We start from the raw sequence: 11,051 nt of genomic DNA, 5'->3' as shown, positions 1-11,051 counted from the left end.
GGGGGGGGTTGAGCTTTGTCAAGTGCTATCTATCCACAACAGCTCTAACAAGTTCACTTATCTTGGAATTCCATTGTCTTTCTATCGTCTCAAAGTTGCTGATTATCTTCCATTAATTAATAGTATTTCTAGAAAGCTGTTTGGGTGGAAGGCTTGTCTATTATCCTTTGTTGGTCGTTTGCAATTTCTAAAAGACACTATTCTGAATTCCATCGCATATTGGATCCGTGGTGCCATTTTGCCTAAAACTGTTGTTAAACATTTCAAGAAAGTATGTTCTAAATTTATTTTCTTTAGAGACTCTTCTGCTGGCAAGAAATTACATATGGTCTCTTGGGATAAGGTTTGTAAACCTAAGCAATTTGGGGGGCTGGGGCTGCCTGCTTTGCCTGCCATTCAATTTGCTTTTAATTGCTCTATTATCCTCAGAATGTATAACAATCACTCCCCTTTATCTAAATGGCTCTCTAGCATATACACCTCTCCTTGGTGTCTGGTCCCCTCCTATGCAACCAATTTCTAGAAGGCTGTTTGCCTCACTACTGGGGTTGTTAAACACAAGTTTTCTTTTAAAATTACAAGTAATGCTCCTATTTCAATGCGTTGGGATCACTGGTGCTTAAATGGTAGGTTGGAGGATCTATCAGTTGAGCTATTTCAGTTAAATGCTATTAGCTCTAACTGTCTTGTTAGAGATTTTATTTCAAGTAATGAGTGGGTTTTACCTAACTGCTTCCCACTCTCTGTTAAAAATGATATCAAAAAAATTTGCATTGTGGAGGAGGATTCAAACTGTCTTTTGTGGGGGAATCAAAAGAAGAGTAGGCACTATGATTTCATATTTGAGTTTTATTCCAATCAATCCACCGGTATAAATTAGTTTGACATGCGAAACATGCTACGAGGTTCTCGTGTTTTACCTGGCTTGCAATTGTTGGGGGTTTAAAAACTTCGGAGGAATTACATAAAAGGAACAATCTTGTTCCTTCAACTTGCAGCCTATGCCACATTCAATGCGAAAGTGCTGCACAATTTTTTTTTTTTTAATGTTCATACTCTTTTAATATTATCACATATTTAATTCCTGGCTCAAATAGTTTACTGCTTTGACCTACTATTATGCAACTATTGGATTGGATTGACGGTGAACAAAGTATAAAGGTTTGGGAGAAAAAACTTTTCCCTCATTGCATTCTGTTGTGTCTATTATATATGGAAAGAAAGAAACCTCAGGAGATTTGGAAACAAATTTAGCAGCAGCAAGACTATATCTTTATGTATTAAAAAGGCAGTTCATGGCAAAGTTACTAACTAGAAGGATTCTTCTAAATTTCTGGATAAGCTATATCCGTGATCTGGCTTCACCTGGACTTGGGTATTCTATGCTGCCTGCTGGGTCCGTTTGCTGTTATGCTGTTGCACGAGTTTGCAAGAAGTTTTTATATAGCCTGTGACAATGATGAGGCTCCATATCCCTCTCCCCTTTGGATGGCCTTCGGGCAACCAGGGGTTTGTGATTATTTGCGAGTTGTTTATTTACCTAAGTCCAGGCTATTTTGGTATTGAAGTTTTTTTTTTTTGTGCTTTGATCATTTTTGTCTGTATCTTGGCTGTGTTTTCTTTTTGGTGCCAAGTTGGAGCTAGCCTCTTTTTTGTTTGAGGCTTTTTTGGGTTTTACTTATAATTTTTCATCTTTAATATACGGGCTAAGCCCAAATTTTCCAAAAAAAAAAAGAATGAAGACAGTGGAGTCATGCCATAGAATAAGCAAACAGAAGGTACACTTTCCAAGGATGAGCAATAATAAGAATGCTGATGATGGACGTTGACGACCTGAATGCTGATGATGAACGCGAGAAAATGAAATCATGGATGCTAGCGACAGACCGGACGAGCAGCTCGAACTGCCACTCGATGAGCAGCTCAACGAGCTCGTTTTCCCCCAACTCGAATTCGACCTTGAACTTGAAGGGGATGCATTCATGTTTTATAATAAAGAAATATAATAATACATAAATGTCACATAATATATGATTGTATGTTCGACATGGACATAGAAATTGACATCCGATTATTTTTTGTCATTCTCATTCTTTTAGCACTCTTTATTTGTCTTCTTACTCAACAAATAACACCTATATATTAGGCAAAATGTTGCACCGTTTGAATTTGCTTTAGTTGGGAAGTTTCCTGCTCGCCGTCTACCGCTTGATTCCATTCGAAAATTTTTTCTTAATCTTAAACTGATGGTGAATTTTCTATTATTTTGTTGAATCCTAAGAATATTTTTATTATACTAAGGAATGATTTGGATTATTGCCAGGTGTTCTCCCACCGTTCTTATTTCGGCTTCAACTGTTATATGAAGCTATTTAAGTGGTCTCCTCACTTTGATGTTAATGTTGAATCTCATGTTATTCCCATTTGAGTGTCATTTCCCTACCTCCGTCCTCATCTATTTTCTCACCGAATTATGCATGGTTTAGGGTCTTTGTTTAGTAGACCCCTGCGCACTAATAATGCTACTATTAATGGTATTAGACTTTCGATGGCTCGTATACTTGTTGAGTTAGATATTACTAAACGTTATCCTAATCAAGTGTGGCTTGGATCTGATTCTGTGGGATACATTCTTCTTTTCTTGTGGTGTAGTTACTCTTCTTTTGTTTTGTGTAGGTTACTGTTGTGTTTGGTTTTCGGATTTGGATGACATTTTGTTCTGGTTGTGATGGTTGATTGTTGGGGCTTATGGTGGGTTTCCTGCTTGCTATGGATCTCCTTGGATTTGCTGGATGCAGTTAGCTGCCCCTTTGGTTGGTTCGGTCCTTGGGTTGGCTTTGATTTTTTGTTTATTCTCTTGTTTAATTGTAATTAGTAGATCCAATAGCTCTTTGATTTTACTTTAAAGGCTATATTTTTAGATGAGCTTATGGATCTTTAAGGAATTGTAATTCCTCTTTTATTCAACGTGTAGGCCCCTCCGTGGATTTAATTAAAAAAAAAAAACTAATTATAAGAATAACTCCAAACTAGTTTGATTCTATGTATGCAGCATCAAAATTTGATTTAATTCTATGTATGCAGATCTAGTGTTTTTCCTAGCATCGAAATTGGTTAAATCAATAGAACAGGTTTGTAACCTTCTGCGAGGGAAAATTTCCAGTTTCCTATTAAATTGGAGCGGATAAGATAAACAAAGTGAGTGTAACACTTATGCATGACTTAACATCATATCTAAAGATTTATTTGTTAATTTATATTTATACTACTTTTCTTAAGATAATACTCTAAAGGTGGTTTCTAGAACTCTTCAATAATGGCAATAAATTATTAATGCATATTAGTTATAACCAAAAGTAACGCATGAAAAATAAATGATTTATATTTTTAGAAGTTAAAGAAGGCTCTACACAGGATAGTAACAATCCTACAAATAAATAGAGCCTGTAGAACAAATCTAATATAATACTCTCACTAGGCATGGGGTATTAGATGGTAAAAAGAATTGGTATAATTGATTAGTGATGGAGAGAGATCCTAGAAAATATAGTGTAGTATTAACAAATGAATGTTGATTATATGCATATATGCAAAGAAGTTTACATTTGCATGCCAATATAAAAGTGTATCAAATATAAGATTATACAACACATAGGAGAAGGGAAAGTCAATTTGGTCTATACTAAGTCATACTTTGCCTAGCTTGATTTTTTCCAATCATTTGACCCTAAAATACTTTAAATTTTACCAAACCTTCTATATCACAAAATGCATGTGTTTATACTTTCAACTTTACAACAACTTTGAAATCGATGCTCTCCAAAAAAAGTTAAATAAAATTAAAGCAAGAAAACAAGTAAAACATAACTTGAAATGAGTAGTTCATCACAATTAATTTTAACAAGAAAATAATGATTAGCTCATCACAATCAATTTTAACAAGAAAATAATGCTAGGGAACTGTTAATTTTTACATTATAGAAAAGTACACAGTTTATTATGTGCCTTCTTATAGTTTCTCCATGATAGCATATTGAATACACAAGTTAAAATTCTATTACATAAATTGAAACTCTATTACACGAGTCAAAACAAACTCTAATATGAAGGGACTTGAGCTCGAGTTCTCCTATGTAAACCCCTATCAACCAGCCTCATGTTCATCTTATTATTATTTTTTTAAATGATAAATATATTATATTAGAAGCCATTGTTCACTATCAGATTGGCTCGAGCTAATGTTAGAACCTTTGACACACTTGGTGGATAAGGAGAAGAGCTCTCCCTTATTAAATCAGTAAGGAAGCGTAGGCTGTAGCAGCATAGATTTAGTACTAATAGGGCAATTCAACAACAAGCCCAAAACTTACGAATCAATAATCTCTTTTTTCTTCTGAAAGTAGAATTTTTGTTAGTCATATGTGCAAAATTTTTTTAGGATCATTTAATACAAGTTTAAATTATTTAATAAAGAAAAAGGTTTATTACAAATAAACCTCGGCTCGCTTATTCAACTAATTAACACACAACAAGGAAAAGAAAACCCTTGTTAATTGAAATTAAAGATTTATGAAGATAACAGAAACAATTACCAGCATGTATCAAACATAAAAAAAAAATAGTAATAGAGTTTAAAGGTGAAGTATGACTCAAACTATCCAACATATAGCTCGTTAATAATACTTATAATTTGAGTGGGAAAAAAAATATTCTTATATAGCTTCATATAGATCTTTAGGAAGTTTTATAATTTGCATGACCAAGAACAGTCTTTTTTGAGACAACAAATACACATTAAATTATTATTCTAATTAGTTCAGATATTGTCAAGGCGCACTTTGAATACTCACAAGCTCTTAATATTATGAACACTAAAAAAATGACTTAAGCTAGGTTATCTTGTAATGAATCAAGAAAAAATCATGTATTATAAATAACAACAAACTATTGACATATTGTCTAATTAGAATTTCAACCTTAGGAGCTTGGTACTTTGAATCATTTGAAACATTATGCCTTGATGATAAGATTACACATGATACAAAGTGTCATCGGGCTAACTCCAATATTTATACATCTAACAAATGTTGATTGACCACATTAAATAAGTTAATAGTGCATCACCAAAAGCTCCTAGTAAAAGATACCTAGAGCAAGGAAGCATAAACGACATATGTGGCTCAGCAAAATCATAGAAATTTTAGTTATAAGAATAATAAACAATCAATATTGAGCTTTGCAACTCCAATGGTGGGTTATTTCTTACCTCTATGGTTGAATTTATTACTCAGATAAGTCTTTCTATCAAATTAAAGCAAACCTAAATGATTGAATAAGTAAATCTATAAGATAAAATGCAAACCTGGATATATTGAACAATTTTTTGGTTTCCATAACCTTGACATCACCTGGGAGGGCTTGTAACATTTGTTAGGTTGCTTCTATTATGGCATAGAGGTTAACAATATAGTTATCGATTAGGAAAATTTACTTGATGGGTTACTAAATTTGGTAATTTATGAAAATGTTCATTTCTTCAGTTCAAGAAAAAAGTTATTGTTTATGAAAATTAGGAAACACTAGCGTAGCTTGAAAATATAATTCAAAGATTGTTAAAAAATAGAAATTCTATAAAAAAAAGATTAGAACGAGAAAAAACCATATACTGATTGTGACTCACATGAGCAAATTGTAGCATATTTCAATTCAGAATTTTAGTAAGAAAGGAGGGAATAAATTTCAAAATTAAATGTCCAAAAATGGAGGTTAAAGGGGGCGACTTTCCTTGAAAAAAAGGCTTTAATTGGAGGCCTTAATGGGAAGAATTAATTAAGAAGAGAGATAGAGAGGGGGCCGGCCATATGGGGAGGGGAAGAGATGTCCACATACATTGTATGTGGACCCATGTATTAATGGGTGAGAGGAATTAATTGGAGAGAGAGAGGAGCAAGGGGGCGGCGGCTAGGGAAGGATGAGTAGGGTTTAGGGAAAGAGAATTAAAGCATGCTTTAATTGGAATCTTAAATTAGGAAGGAGTAATTTAAATTAAATCCAATGGAATTTTAAATGGATCTAATTTTAAGTAACTTTCCTAAAATAAAAATCCTTATTTAGGAAACAAATTCAAATTCAAATTAGTTTGAATTTTGAATTCAAAAAATTTGTTGCCAAAGCAAGAGGGCTAAAATATGAAGGGCTTTAAATGCAAGATGAAATTTGTGGAGCCAAGGGAAGAGGGAAGTGGTCGGCGGCTATGTAGAGATTAGGGTTAGGAAGTGGTTTTAATGTGGAGGTTTGTTGGCCGGCTGTGAGGGTTAGGGTGGAAAGGGAGCCGACGACTAGGGGGGTTGGTTTATGGTGGCTGACGGCTTAGGAGAGCAAGGGGAAGGTTGTGGTTGGCGGATTGGAGGAGGGGGAGGGAAAGGGAGTTTGGAAGAGATAAAACCACAAACTCGGATGCTTCCTGTAGTTGGTAGGTGATGTGTTGCGCCCTTCACCTAGGGACTTCAAACCACAAGCCCGAACTCTTCCTGCGGCTGGTGGGTATTGCGTTGTCCTCACATAGGGAACTCCCATAGCCCTCAAGAACAAAGTGCAGAAAAATTTTCTTAATAATATTCCATCCTCATTACAAGAAAAGAGGAGGATATAAATAGGGCTGTCAAAACCGGGTCACGGGTCGGGTTCGGGTACAACCCAAAATCGACCCAACACTGTTTTTGCAAACGGGTCGGTTTTTCGAACACAAACCCGACCCGCTTCGGGTTCGGGTCAACCCGACCCGACCCGACTCGGGTATATTTTATTAAATTTTTTTATTTAATTCAATTTATTTAAATCTAAATCAAATTAAGGAAAGATTTACTTCAATTAATTTAAAATAAATCAAGATTAATTTAATTTGGGCACTAATGTTTATAATTTTTTGAAATATCATTTACTTATTTCATAAAAATCCATTAAAACCCTCCTAAATTATTTAAAAACGGGTCAAACCGGGTTGATTTCGGGTTTCTGGGTCAACCCGAACCCGACACGGTTTTACAAACGGGTCGAAATCCCTAACCCGAACCCGACCCGGTTCGGGTTCGGGTTGACCCGAACCTGAAATTTTCGGGTCGGGTTCGGGTCGGGTCAAATATTGACACCCCTAGCTATAAATATCCCAAAATACATAACAAAAGACAAAAGTGCCCCCTGGGGTCACAAGCACCTACTCCCTCAAATGAGGGTAAAAACAAAAATGCATAAATAAATAAATAATAATAATAATAACTTAAAATAAAATGGTGTGATCATGGCCGTCGATCTTCGTCTCCTCCTTTGATAAGCTTTCATGGTCGGATGTCCGCATCATGCGTCTCACTCAAACAATTCATAGAGGAATATCGAATATCTGCAATTATGTTTTTCAGATTTTAAATCATCAGAGATAGAAATTAGGACACAATTAGACAAAAATATCTAAAGATATTGAAGATGTCATCAAAACAAGGACCACCCTTTAATACACTCCAAAGAAACAAATTAGCCAATGACATGGTATTTAATTGAAGAAAAAATTAATAGAATCAAGTTTCCAGAATGATTTATAAACTTTGGCTGGATTGAGCAGAAGCCTAAGCTCCTTCTTTGGCTGTTGGTGTGAAGTTTCCACCACAATAGTAGTCAATTGAGATATTTTTTGAAATTTGGGAGAAAAGACATTTCACTTGGCGAAGAAAACCAAAGAGGAGGGCAAATAGGAAATTGAAGGATCTTACGTCAATTTATAAGTGTAGACGTCAATTTTAGTTCAGATGATTGATCTCCCTCATTTTCTTCTCCATATTCTCCAAAATGCATTCGGTTGTGATTCTAAAGATGTCCAATGAGCAGTGCATGTCGATGGAGGTTTAGGGTATATGAAGGGCAGCGAATAGCCTAACTGAAATGATGTGAAATGAAGGGTTATAAACGAGCTAAACAAAGATGAAGAGTTATTGTCTAAAGATGGTAAGAATCTAAAGATGGTGAAACCTGAAGGCGGAGAGCAGTAATTTATGACGAAGGGTTATAACCGAAAGAACCCAAAAGATGCGAACCTGAAGATTGCAGAGAGGGGAAGAAGAGGAGATATTGTCAAAAGAAGAACTCAACTCTGAAGAGGAGAAACCTAAATTCGGAAGTAGAGCTTCTCGTCGAATTGATGGAGAAGCTTATAAAGAGTCATGGATGGTAAGAACTTGCGTAAATAGTTGAGTACGATAATTGTCATTTAAAGTAATTAATGCACTTAATCAACAATTGCACATATAGGGTGAATAACAGCGAGATTAATAGAAATTTATTAAAAATCTATTATCGAAGGTTGGGACTAGATTTCAATAATTAAGCTGAACGGTCATGCATTTATTTGGGAAGAAACTTAAGTCTTTTTGTAATAGTATATATATATTCACATACACATGATGTACAAAAATAAAAAATTTAAAACTAAAAATTATATAATAAAATTTTAAAAAAAGTTATAACATGCAATATCAATGATATTATCTATCAAAAAAAGAATATATATTAAAACCATATTGTGAAACTCAAATATTACTATATCAACATACGAACAAGCGATCACATTAAATTATTTATAGAAATTTAACAGTACAACTTATTAATATTGGCAAGACAAGAAAGCATCATAAATGAATTTAGAATTTCTAATAGAAATCTAACTAAGGTTGGAAGTGAGAAGACCAAATGTTTATCTCCAATGCATGTGACAAAGAAATCCATCTTCATCTTTCTTTTCTTCATATATTTTGACATAACAAAACCTAGAAAAATCATAAAAAAAAACAAGAAAACAAGAAAAAAAAAATCATTGCTACCTTATTACTAAAACAAACTTAAGATTTTTTAAAGAGGAAGACAAAAATCTGTTGGTGGAAGCAAGTTATCGATAAATATAAAAATGACCTCTGCACTCAATTTGATTCTCATATGAATCATGTAAACAAACTGCCCTACTGTCAGGTCTGTAGGAATCAAATATCTATATATCCAATAAGCAACATTGTTTGGTTAAATTAACCTATTTCCAAGAGAAAAAAAAATGATGGATTGCATTTATGGAGACATTAATACTATCCAAGAGCTTCCCAAATATCATTGTAAATCTAACTGTAGGAAAACTCATCCTCATGAAAACTCCATCACGATGTCCTAACACATTTTTTTTATTTCAAATTACTAACAAACCAATACAATGAGAATAATTATCATAGATACATATTAGAGGATTTAATCTATTCCAATAGAATTACAAGCACATTAGCAAGGAAGTTAGATTGATAGAAATGATTTGATACTTCTCAAAAAAAAAAAAAAAAAAAAAGGAAAAAATATTGCTAGATTTGAATTTATACATTCCCAAAAGAGGGAAAACCTCAACTTTGTGGCATTTGATAAATTGATTAGAAGCTAACAAGTAATAGATTTAAGCACATGCGAATAGAAAAGATCCGCGGTCTTCATTCATAGCTATGCGAGATTATGGACATAACAATCATGTCATTTAGTAACTTTTGTTTCCATAAGAATATCTGCATGTCGTACTCTACTACACAAGCATTTCTACAATTTTGTAAATAATTGATGCGTGAATTAAAATAAAAAACACTGAAAGGATCCGAAGCTCATTGATTGGTGGAGAAATTTTGAAATGCGATTTACACTCACAATTCCCAATAAAAATAGAAAACCAAAAACATGTTAATGAGTACAACAAGGACTTGCTTCTTCTTGTCAATGTTTGTTATATCATTTCTCTCAGCCTTCTCCACCATTACCTTTAAGAAATATACATAACTCAATACAGCCACCACATAATCATGTAGATTAGAAACCATAAACCCTTCAAAGAAAATACAACCAAACAATGCACGCAACAACCTCATCAATGTGAATAGAGATAAATCAGCAGCAAAGAGCCGAGTCAATCAAGCATCCTCCAATCAACATATTGAAGTAACAGTTGACCACAAATGCAAAATTATGCCTGTCAACAACAAACAATAGATATAGCCACTTTTAAAATAGATATTTGTTTCCTTCCTAGCTTTCAAGATTACCCTTCAGATTATTCTATTCATACCAAACACAATCAATTAATATACATAATAATAAACCTCAAATGAATTATAACTAATGGTGATGTCTTTCAATACATAGAATTACTTCTAAAGAAACAAATAAAAGTTTTCTTCATCTAAACTGTTGACCCCTAAAATAGGATAAAAAAAAAAGAATATTTTTTTTGCTAAATCATTACATACCTCATGCATCCCGTATCTTCGATAGAAATTCCGCTACAGTACTCATTACCTGCAACTGCGCCGAATCGTCTGGTCGCTGGCGTGCGAAGACTTGCCCTCTTGGCGTCGTTAAAACGAGAAGATAGAGGCTCTATCTTCCTCTCCCGCCTTCACAAACGCAAGAATCCCGCTCCTTCTTCACTCTTCTTCCACACGAAAACCCCACAAGCATCCGATCTCCCACTGTATTCGCCTCTTTCAAGCAGCCAAAGGAAGAAGGCGTCCACCTCCTCTTGCTCTCCACGTTCGATCTTCTTCCTTAGCCAATAGAGCTCGCGACCTTCCCAAACCTCCAGGCCAAACCCAACTAGCTCCGACCTGCTTTAATCCCTTCAGACCTAGGAGCCCTATTCGATTCGCCTCTTACAGTCACTATTCCGACTTTCCCACTCTCGTCAAGCCACCTGAATCCCAAAACCTCCACAAGCTCCGAAGCCTCATCCTCCTCACATCTCAGTAGCCGAATCCCTTAGACCGAACCCTCCTCCATTCGAATCCCCCAAGCTATCGAACAGTTCAGACTGCAAGCTTCCGACGCCCAAATCCTCAACAGGCCAAACTCTTCCATTCACAAACCCACATCCTGCCCTAGCCGAATCCAACTAATATGCTAACTGACAGCCGACCTCAGCATCTAACACATCCTCTTGCTTTAACCTGATCCTCAGCCGAGCTTAGCCTAGGTAAACTATCTCTTTT

The 11,051-nt window shown here is 34.8% G+C and overlaps 1 long non-coding RNA gene across 1 annotated transcript; it reads right to left on the bottom strand.

Annotated features, from left to right (window-relative positions):
- Positions 1-9,663: 9,663 nt before the first annotated feature.
- On the bottom strand, positions 9,664-11,003 carry LOC110114541. Its single transcript, XR_002305248.2, has 2 exons — positions 10,314-11,003; positions 9,664-10,036 (listed from the first exon to the last, which is right to left on the bottom strand). It is a non-coding gene; the product is annotated as an uncharacterized LOC110114541 (long non-coding RNA).
- Between the last annotated feature and the right edge of the window lie 48 nt (positions 11,004-11,051).

The sequence above is a fragment of the Dendrobium catenatum genome, unplaced genomic scaffold (genome assembly GCF_001605985.2).
Source record: "Dendrobium catenatum unplaced genomic scaffold, ASM160598v2 fragScaff_scaffold_724, whole genome shotgun sequence".
Taxonomy (NCBI): domain Eukaryota; kingdom Viridiplantae; phylum Streptophyta; class Magnoliopsida; order Asparagales; family Orchidaceae; genus Dendrobium; species Dendrobium catenatum.
This window is presented reverse-complemented; position numbering and strand designations above follow the sequence as displayed.